The sequence below is a fragment of the Cavia porcellus genome, unplaced genomic scaffold (genome assembly GCF_034190915.1).
Source record: "Cavia porcellus strain 051 isolate PalLab524CR breed Dunkin Hartley unplaced genomic scaffold, mCavPor4.1 scaffold_4, whole genome shotgun sequence".
Classification (NCBI taxonomy): Eukaryota; Metazoa; Chordata; class Mammalia; order Rodentia; family Caviidae; genus Cavia; species Cavia porcellus.
In genome coordinates, this window is record NW_026947487.1 from 91,143,889 (window position 1) to 91,154,960 (window position 11,072).

The following is an 11,072-nucleotide window of genomic DNA, read 5'->3' on the forward strand; positions in this document are numbered from 1 at the left end:
TGTTCTACAGAAATATGCGCTGAAAACATTTACAATAATATTCTTCATTACGTTTTGACAAAGTATTGGCTCATGAAAACAAATTCAGCTGAGTGAAGTGGTACTTGAGAATAAATGTATGTATTTGGGTAGTGGTTTACAGGAATGTGTTGGGAGCTTGACAGCAGCGAAGCATAATATGTTGGGATAATTTTTGCCTGGTATTCTTTGTTCACCCTTTCTGTGAACAGGTGAAGAAAGGAGAAAATCAATTGAATGACAAAGAATAATGTACAACAGTTGTTTAAAAGCTCACATATCATTTTAAAAAGTTCGCTACATCTTTTTACAAATTTACTACTGAGCCCCATCAAACTACCTTCCATAAAAGGAAGTATTTATTGATTCATATAACTGAAATTTCAACAGAAGTTCATAGATACAGGAGCTTGGGAAATTTTATCCAAGTTATTTGTAATAGACTTTCATATGCATCGAAGTTTTAAGTGTTAAAATGGGTAGGTTGTGATAGATATATGAGAAAGTGACTACAATTTGATGCTAATGTTAAACTCTAGGTATCAGGAAATCAGGTGGCCACTGCAAAAATATATATATATATATATAAAGTTTCATGATAAAATATGTGAAAAATGTCACCAGAATCTGGCTTCTCTCTCTTGGATTGCCTTAGTGTGTCAAAATTTTTCTAGTGCTAATAACCTAAATGTTTCAAGTGATAGAACAGAAAATCTAACCATCATTTTCATCAAATTCAAAGAAAAGTTTTCATAAATTCCACTGACCATTGTTGGCTCATAGTGGTAGATCTGCACCAGTCAGTACACTTAGAAGGTTTGCAGGACTCTAACAAGGTGGAACTGAGTCCCAGGTTGTACTTCTAGGTGAAGGACGAGCCTCATTCCAGAACAGGTGACTGAGAGTTAAGGAGAGTGAGATGGCAGAACAGCGTTGGTGTCTGGAGTGACTTAGTTGTTGAAATTCAGTTCCTAAACCATCACTTTAAATATTGTGTACAGCATATACTAATGACGAAGCATATTAGATCTAAAATAGTTGTCTATTGACAAAAGGTGTTTGTCTTTGTCCTCTCAGTAGGTTAGATAATACAATGCACATCAGTGTAATCATAAGCATTACTTGTTTTTGGAAGACAGTAGAGCTCCTACAAAAGCATTTATGAATGAAATGAAAATCAGAATATTTTGAGATTTATGTGTGTAAACACTGGCCATGAGATGGTAGGGAAATAACCACCAAAATTTTGCATTCTATATGACAAATAAAATCATTCTAACCATCCTTAATCTCAGGTCTTGCCCACACTGAAAGTTTGTTTTGCAGTTTAGTTTCAGAGGTGAAGTATGCTTCCCACGTAAAACTCATGTAGGTAAAAATGTGTTTGCCACAACTACTAGGATGAAAATTTATTTTGTAAAATCATAAATGGAGGATTCCTATGTTTGCAGAATGGCATGACTCAATCTTTGGCATTAGTTACCAAAAGAGTATTGCAAAGACACTCTAATCACAGTTTTTAAGAATATGTGTGGTAAGCTTTTGATGGAAAATATATACATAAGTGAAAATCCAAAGATTCACCTTGGATGAGTAAGGTAAATATCTTGACTTTATCTTGAGGTAGAGATGACTATTAAGAAATCAAGTAAACATTTGTGCATAAACATTATATGAGTCTAGAAGGGAATAGGAAGAGAGAAAGAGCAAGAGAGAGAGAGAGAGAGAGAGAGAGAGAGAGAGAGAGAGAGAGAGACTGAAATTTTAAAGCACAATCTGTAAAGAACTATCTTGTTGCATTTTTGTTAGATAGTTCACAAGTGATTTACCCATGTAGACTCTCCAAACCACTGCGAATGTCCTGTAGCTAAATCAGGAAAAATGATGGTAAGCCCATTTTGTTAATGACACAATAAAACCTTTGCATGCTGAAGCATCTTATTATGTCTACTACATAGTACATAGCACAATTGGTCTTAAACAAAAGTCTTAAAAGTGTTGGGGACTGAGAGAACATGAACATAGATTATAGATATTTTAATTAAAAAAAAAACTCTCCTAGTTTGTAATATATGCATGTTATCTTCTCTGTCTCCAAAAGAGAAGTATTAAGAAGAGTCCAGTGAGATTTTCATTACTTTTCTTTTGTATTTAATCTCTCAGAAAAACACTTTAAACCTCTATTATCATTAGCTTTAGCAATATATCTCCCATTCATAATAAAATTTTACAATTTATTCTGACAATTTGATCCTTTTTGACAATATTGAATTTGATATTTCATGTATCAAATAAGTCTTCCCGATGACCAGTGTAAGATATGCAAGCAGGAAGGACGCAGTACTTTAGTCTCTCCTTTTATTGATATAATTCCAGCATCAATATCTTTGAAATGCTTGGTGCCATGCATGACTTAGCTTCATCCACAAATAAGTGCTCCTTTACTTCATGCTCCATTAAGTTCTTAGTTCACCTAGACTTCTTTTCTCCCTTAGAAATCAACATCAGTGTGTTTGGCTACAGATTTTTAGACAGAGAATTATAGTTAAGAGTATATTCTCAGATAGACCCAAAGAAGAAATAGTCCTATTAGTTTTTTGATTTCTCCAAATTGTACATACTGTCTGATTGTGACTATGTTCTTTGCAAGTAACCTTAGTTATTAGCCTTAGGATGCAACCTTCATGCAAAATGCAGAGAAACAACCCTAGTTTTTGTTTCGCTTAGTTTTTCCACACTTTGCAGCAATGAGTCTGCTCAGCTGTTCTGCTTCAGATGAGTTTTAACTAAAGTTCCTTTATACACATAGACAATGGAAGAGCAGGTGGCACTTTTTCCAAGATTAACAAAGATTCCACTCTGGAAAGGCAGACAATCCTCATTCACCAGCCTGGAGAAAATTTGGTACAATTCATCTGATTTGATTTTATATCAACCAGAATTATTCTAAATTAGAAGATCCTTATAAAAATAATGTAGTCCTCATTTCTGAAAGGAGTTTCAATTTTTCACCAGGTTTTTATATCTTTGTATCTTATACAAATCTCCTAAATAAATACATTATCTGTCTCCATTTTATTTTCTTCTCCACTTCATTATTTATCTTAAAAAGAATGATGTTTAAAAGCATAAAATTAGATGCTAACTCATTACCTTATTTATTATTTGAATTAAAGAAAATACTGGTGTGTATTTTAAATCTTTAAAATTAGAGTATAAATAATAATCGAGAAAGGGGTATAATCCTTACACTTCCCCTTCTTTACCCATTACATGTATAGTTAACCACATAATTTATTCTTTCTTTTGTTAGTATTTAAAGACACACAGATGTTCAGTCTGTCTTAATTTGTGGACCTCGAAGTGCTATGTAAAAATTAAATAAATCCCCGGTATTTTGGCAATATTAAATGTCATATTCATAGCTCATATTGTAGATTTGAAAGTATGTCTGACTTACACATACTCTAGTGATTAAACTCTGTTATTTTGTGCTCAGCTAATTTTATATAATGTATTTTGGTTTTTAATTCCTGAGGTGAGTGTTTAAAACACAAAAAATATGATAGTTCCTTCTCTAAATATCTAGTTTTAACTATTACTGGCTTAAACAGTATGTTTTCAGAAGGAAAGAAATATACTTAAATTTATTCTTTAAGCTCATATAAGAAAAGTGCTTGATTATTGATTTTTTAAAGCACATATTTACTTGTTGCAAAGTTATCACAGTCAGGCACGAAGACACATCTGCTAGTCTTGGCCTCACCTCTAATCTCAGGTATTACTGCAGCAGACACCTTCGTGCTTACTGTATCTTTCTTCCTTTTAATCATCTTACACTTGTAGCACTCTGGCCGCACACCTTCATTCCCTGCTCTGGCTATACTAGATGCAGCTGACCTCTGCAGGATTTTGAAAGAGTAGTTAATTTCCCTAGGACATCTTTTGACCAATGATGAGAGGGAAGGGATGTAGGAGGACACAGCTTAGTGGGTAAATGCCTCTATATCCTGTACTTGAAAGAGAAAGTTCCAAGAGGTATTCTGTATGTTTCTGCAAAGGTCCTGGCATTATTAAGGACTCACTGATCACAGAAACAACCTCAATAATCAACGTTCTCTTTCATTGACTTCTCTTTTTCCCTGCCTCACTTTTCCTCTGTTTTATCCCTGATCCCTGGTATTTTCTCAAATCAAACATCCTACTTCCAAGTCCTTGTCTGAAGCTTCAGTTAAGAAGAACCAACAAAATAAGTGTCTTACATGTCTCTCAAAACAAGGTACAGTATTCATTTTCATCAAAGTCAAGTGATAGGAGATGCTAGACTACTGTGTCATTTCCAGAAACTGCATTTATTGATTAACTTCATTCTTTTTTATCATTTTGATCATTATTTCATTTTCATAATACAACAAATATTTGTAGTTATACATTATTACAATAGTCTCTTTTATACTGCTATAGTAATTCTTACATAGAACATTACATTTAAGTCTAAAATTATGGATATATATATTTCCTAATATTCACAATGCTCACTTACCACCTTATCTGTGACAGAGAACACTTTAAACACTTGCTGATTATTTATCTAAATTTCCATTGTACACGGACAAAAGACCAGCTCCATCTAAGCTGAGAGAGCAGCGGACTTGCACTGAGCATGGGTTCTGCTGTGAGGCTGGGATTGCGGAGAGTGATGTGCAATGAGGTCAGGACAGGAACTGAACCGAGGACACAGTCTAGTCACTGGTGCAAAGAAAGGATGTCACTAATAAGGGGGGATTATTCCAGGCTATCTTAACCTGGCGTGAGCCCTCTGGTTTTTGGGGAGGATAGAGAGAAGGTTTTGAAGAGGAGATCCCTAACCATGAGAGAGGCCTGCATTTGTCTTTAAGAAAATCCATCAGCATTCTAGATGGTAGCTGATCCACTGGCATTATTTAGGTTCCAGGAAATGTCTATTTGAAGGGACATCAGGACTTGACTGTTCTTACCATGAAAGCTTCATATCAATTTCTGCTTCTTATCCTCTGAACTCTTAATTCATATCGACGAAAGCTGAGGATCATCATCATAAATTTACTACAATTGCAAAATTGCAGGGAGTGAAGCAGGTCAATGTATTTAGTGATAGATTGTAGAGCAGATATGTTCTTTAAAGTCTACACAAGAAGTTCAATGTCAAAGCCATTATATATTTATGTCAACTAATTGAAATCATTTTTGTAATGACTTACATTAGCCTTGAGATCTTAAAAATACTCATGAAATGGGAATAATTAAAAATTTCTTTAAAAACAGATGTGGTTAGAAATTTTTTATGATTCAGTTCCTTCTGTGGATTAACTCTTGAAGTCCAAGGGAATTGGTGGATTTTGGGACACCTAAACGAAGAACATTGCCTCTAGAATATAGAACTTTTCTTTTTCTCAGTATGGCGATTGACCCAATGGTCTTCACGCTGAACTGCACTCCACCTCATTTTCTTCCCATTGTATTTTGATAGAAGATCTTGTTACATCAGTGAGTTTTCCAAGTTGTCTTGAATTTGTGATCCTCCTGCCTCAGCTTCCCAGGGTGCTGGAAATACAGGCATGTAACACCATACTTTGGTAGAATACTCTTTTCTGTTTCCTGCAAAGAACAATGTGTTTGCTTTACCATAATAACTTACATATACACATGCATGTACACACACATGGACACAGAGACACATACACACACACACAGAAACAGTGAGAGCAACAGATAAAAGAGATTAGTTTCATATACATAAATAGTCAAATTATATGTGTGCCAGAATTTGAGGATTAAAAGGTAAGAATGGTTTAACAGAAAGCAGTTTAATGACTATAAAAAACATCAAAATCATTACTGGTTTATGATGAAGTTGAAAGAATTTACATAAGCTTGGATAAAGATCAATTTGCTATTTTATGGTCAAGAAATGAGACAAAGTGTCCAAAACTTCTGGCAGCTGGTGGATTTCAGGGTAAGTCCATCTGTCTGTTTTCTCCCTCATTCTTTCTGCCTTCAATTGCACTACCAAACTTGGCAATTCATAAAAAGTCAAAATGTGACTCTAAATAGTGTAACCATTGGGTGGCAAGGACTAATGTACTTCACCTCTGACTCTTTATTTGGCTTAAGCTCAGATATTCTCTGGAGACCCAAAACAGCAGGAATAATGCCCCGAATCTGAAACTCAATCCAAGTTCAGCTCAAAACAAAATGTGACTTTGCCATGCGGTTCTGGCTTATGAAAAAGCTGGTAAGACAGTGGTCATCAGAAAGAGCCGAGAAGGAGACACAAAACACAAAACAAAATAAAACAAGCAACTATTTGGAGCTGGACAGATGCTTGATGGTAGCTTAACCATTAGGAAGAAACTCAGAAGTGATGGCAAAATTGAGCATAGTAACAAAGCCAACCGTGGTAAAAACCAAACAAAACAAAACAAAAAAATCAAGAAAAGCTCTTGTTAAATGTTTGTAATGGTCACAAGTGAGCTTTATCCTTGCATTTCTCTTTTGCTATAAGATGGATTCTTCAGAGCAACAGAAATGCTGGATTTATAACAAAATTTTACACTTGGGATCTGAAATATAGTAAAGTCTTCATATTTGTTAGGAATGCAAAACATGAATGGAACATAGCAAATAAATGAATGGTAAAACTTATTTTAAAGATGCAATATTTAAATTATTTCCATTCTATCTCCTTTTCTTCACTGCAGAGACTATCTTTTTAAGATTTTAAGCATTTACTTTTTAACTTTTCCATCAGTTTTCTTTTTCTGGTGCACGTTTCCATTACGTAGTGATTGTACTACATGTGCGGAGTTGGTAAATGTACATGACACATTTTCTTCATTCCCTTTTCCTCCCCTCCTTCCCTCCTCCTTTCATCTCTTGGTCTCCTTCTCATTTGTAAAAGGTCTCTCTCCCTATTTATTATTATCTATCTCTTATTTTGTTCTTTATTTGAATTTTCCATTTCTCATCTAAGAGAAGCCATGCACCATTTAAACGTGTGTTTGAATCATTTCACCTAACATTATGGTCTCAAGGTGCATCCATTTTCCCGCAATGACTCAGGCATATCCTTCTTTATGGCAGAGTGGTATTCCAATGTGTATAAGTACAGTATATTCTTCACCCATTCATCTGGCGATAGCCATACAGACCGCTTTCAAGATTTAGGTATTATGATTTGTGCTGTTGCAAACATGAGCATGTGGGTATTACTGTAATAGTATGCCTTTAACTCCTTCAGGAAGATACCTAGAAGGTGAATATTTGACTCAAATAGAATCTCTAGTTTTAGGTTTTTTGAGGCATCTGCATAGTAATTTCCATAGTAATTGCATCAGGCTATGTTTCCAACAACACTCTGTAGTTTTTATGTACAGTAACTAAAGAGTTGTTTTTCTTCAAAGATTAGAAATCAAAATTAACATAGATTAGACTTCAGAGCAACATAAAAAGGGATTAACCAGTTGTCTGCTGAATGTTTTAAAGTTAAAAGTTTAAAAGGAATGGCAAAGTATGAAAGATGAATGCTGGAAATTATTTATTAAAATATATAGTATTATATTATTAAGAAAACCCAGAATTGTAATCTCTTATCCAATCATGACAACTCTTAAAAAGACATGCATGCATTTTTTTAAACACATTAAATTGACATTCTTGTCTATCTTCTTTGGTTATCGGGTATTTTTAATAGCTTTTTGGAAAGATCCAAAGGCCATTAAATATATTTAGCAATGTATTAAAAAGGTGGCTCACTGTAGTGACTTTGACACTTTAAAAAATGCCCTACCTTGAAAAAAGATGATTTTCTTGACCCTTACATCTTTCAATTACAACTGAAGTTACACAATTTTTTAAAATATGAGGCTATCCTCATAAGCGAAATAAATAAGAATCATATTTATAAATATCACATTGTGTCTCTAGTGTAAAAATTTAATAAGAATTGTAGAAGAAATAAAAGCCAAAATGTGTAATTGATATTGTACAAAAGACATAAAAAGAAAGTGCTCTAAAGATATAACTGCATGTATGTTTAAGTGTGTAAGATAGATGACGGTATTACTAAGTTTTTGATGGATCATTGAACACAACTGTTTGCAGTCTCACTGTTTGAATGTTCACTTTGTAGGCTTTAATTTTGTAACTTGAACAACTATTTCTAAGATGACAGTATGTAATTTATCAACTAGTGATTTCTCAGTGTTTTCTTTCCCTCCTTTGAAATTCTCATTGTTGTTACTCTTTTTTTGTTTTACTATTATTTTAAATAAAATTTTAAAAATATGTAACATTTTTTAAACAATTTTGCCAAGAATATGGGAGAAGTGTAATCACATATTTTTTTTTCCAAAATCATCTTCCCTGCCCTATCCATCTTTTATATGTTAAAGGAAGTTGGTAGCAACAAGGAATTGATATTCCAGACAGAAGATGACATTTTTAACATAATCACATGAATCAATTTGGAGAACAGTAACAGACCTTCAATTCTGAGAAAAAAATGGTCTAGCAAAGCACGCAGGAATAGATCACAATTTTAGAGCCCCCCTTTAGGGAGCCAGCACTATGCATACAGACTTTGAGATGAAAGTAAAGATAGTGTAAATATATGTTAAATTTCTGGTGAATCGTACAGAAGAATTAGGCTAGAAAAGTAAAATGAGTCAGGGCATTCATTTGGTACAAAATCACCAAATTAAAATGCCCTATGATTAGGTTTCCTAAAAAGTATTTTTTAGGAACAAAACTGATTGCTTCACAGGTATGTGTATGGACTCGCTAGAGGAATGTTTGAGTAGAGAAATCATCAGCACCATGTAGTTAAGTGTACTCTATTGATTATTCTGCATTCTAACAAAGGGAATAAAATTATAGCTAACCAAATCTTCAAAATAATTTTGTGAGGTAAGCAAAGTGTAACCATTTTACAGCTATGGAAACCAAATCTCTGGTAATATTTTTTTGAAAACGTAAGAGGAGACATAGTAGAATATGAATTCCATCATTCCATCCAGTCATTGTAAAATTTGGGTTATGTTGATTCCTCTTTCTGTCTTTCACTGTTTCCACTGCATATGAAAGAAAAAATTCACAACCCTTAAAATTTGCAGCATGATTGACCATTAACATGTTCCTGCTGTGTTTTTGTATTTGTATATATTTTTGATACCGGATATTGAACTCATGACTTTGCACTTGGAAAGCAGGCACTTACACTACTGAGCTAAACCCCAGTTCCTGTTCCTGCTGTCCTGAACCACGGGTGGTACATGTATGACTGTCCTATGGGGTGACTTGGACAGCAGTTTGCACAGGTGGTTTAGTCATGCGTGAGACACCCATACATTTACCATGGATGGCTCAAGCTACTCAATAGCAAAGCACATGAATCATGGCCTTCTATGAATGTATTAAATGTGATGTAAGATTAAATGAGATTAAAAACAAAAGAAGGAATGTATGTAGAAAAGAAAAAAAATTAAAACATCCTAAATTAATAATTTTACCTCCTATTAATTAATTAAAACTGTATATTCCCTGCATAGTAACAACTTTGCCATTGTAATTACACGATTTTCTTAAAGCAAATCCACACACTGATGCTAGGATTGTAATGAAGACCATACAACACAAGTTTTCTTTACCTCATGCTGCAAACTTGCTTCATTCCTGATCTTGTTTTCAGCTTGCACATTTATCTCAATGGCAGGAAAAGAAACAGGATTAGCCATTAGTAAGTAAATAGTACAGTCTGCTCAAGGTTTTGGCAGTGCCAACCGCACGTACAAATAATCACATGCAACCTACTCCCTCAGGTAGGGAATCATGTCCTTGGTCAATGAGGTGAGAACAGAAAAAAAGGCAATGAGCTTAGTATCTTTTCACTCTGCATTTTATTTCCTCTCTGTTCTAATGTGAAGCTAGGTTAACAACATATGATATGTTTTAGAAATTAGCTTGAGGTTAAAATTATGTGTTAATAATTTTAATATTGAATTATGTCTACCTCACTCACTTACTTATCCATCCATTCATTCAAAACTGTATGCACTGGGTAATTTTCTTTATGTCAAATTCAGTGACAGTCATAAAGGATGAACAAAGAGGTCATTCCACAGCAGAGGTTATAAGTAAACAAATATTTTTTTTTCCATTTTAACAAATATTTTTATACGGCTAACAAGTGGTAGTCAGATAGTGTACTGGCTGCTGAGGATTACAAGCTCCAAACATAGCAGAGTTTTATAAAGCTGGGTATAGTGCACATGCTTATAATGCTAGAATTTAGGAGGCTAAGGCATGGGGATGGTCACAAGCTTAAGGTCAGTTTGGGCAATATCATGAATTTGAGACCATCCTGAACTACATAATGAGACCGTACTCAGAAAAAACAACCAACCAACCATCAACTAACCAAAAACATATTCAGTGTTTTTGAAAGTAAAGTATGGATTTTTTTATAGTAGAAATCACAAATCAATACTTGTTCTTAATTTTCAAACTCTTTCTTATTTCAGGACCTTTTCACTTGCTGTCCCCTCTCTCTGGGACAGTATTCCTCAGTTCTTAACATAGAAGATGTTTTTTTTTTTTTTCCCTTGTATTAATGTCCCAGTTCTACTCAATTGTCTACAAAGAGGGGTGTGTGGCCACTAGCATGTCTATTTATCTATTTGTATATTTGTGTACCAATCTGAGAGGAATGTATCCTTTATCATTCAAACAACAAAATATAAAACCGTGTTGGTATGTAAGTATTTTCCTTCAAGTATCTATTGATTGAATAAATAGATGAATGAATGATATCATGAGGAAATAAAATATCTTAACATTAAAGTAAAAGAAGGCTTCATGCAAAATAGATTTAGTGCTGTTTTGAAAAAAGAAATTATATTAAATTGAAAATTGAATGAAAAAAGGGATATTTCCAGACAGAGGCATAACAATATTCAATGGCATAGACTTACAAATGAAAGTGTCACAACTTCCAGGAACTCCTATGTGCCAGGCAA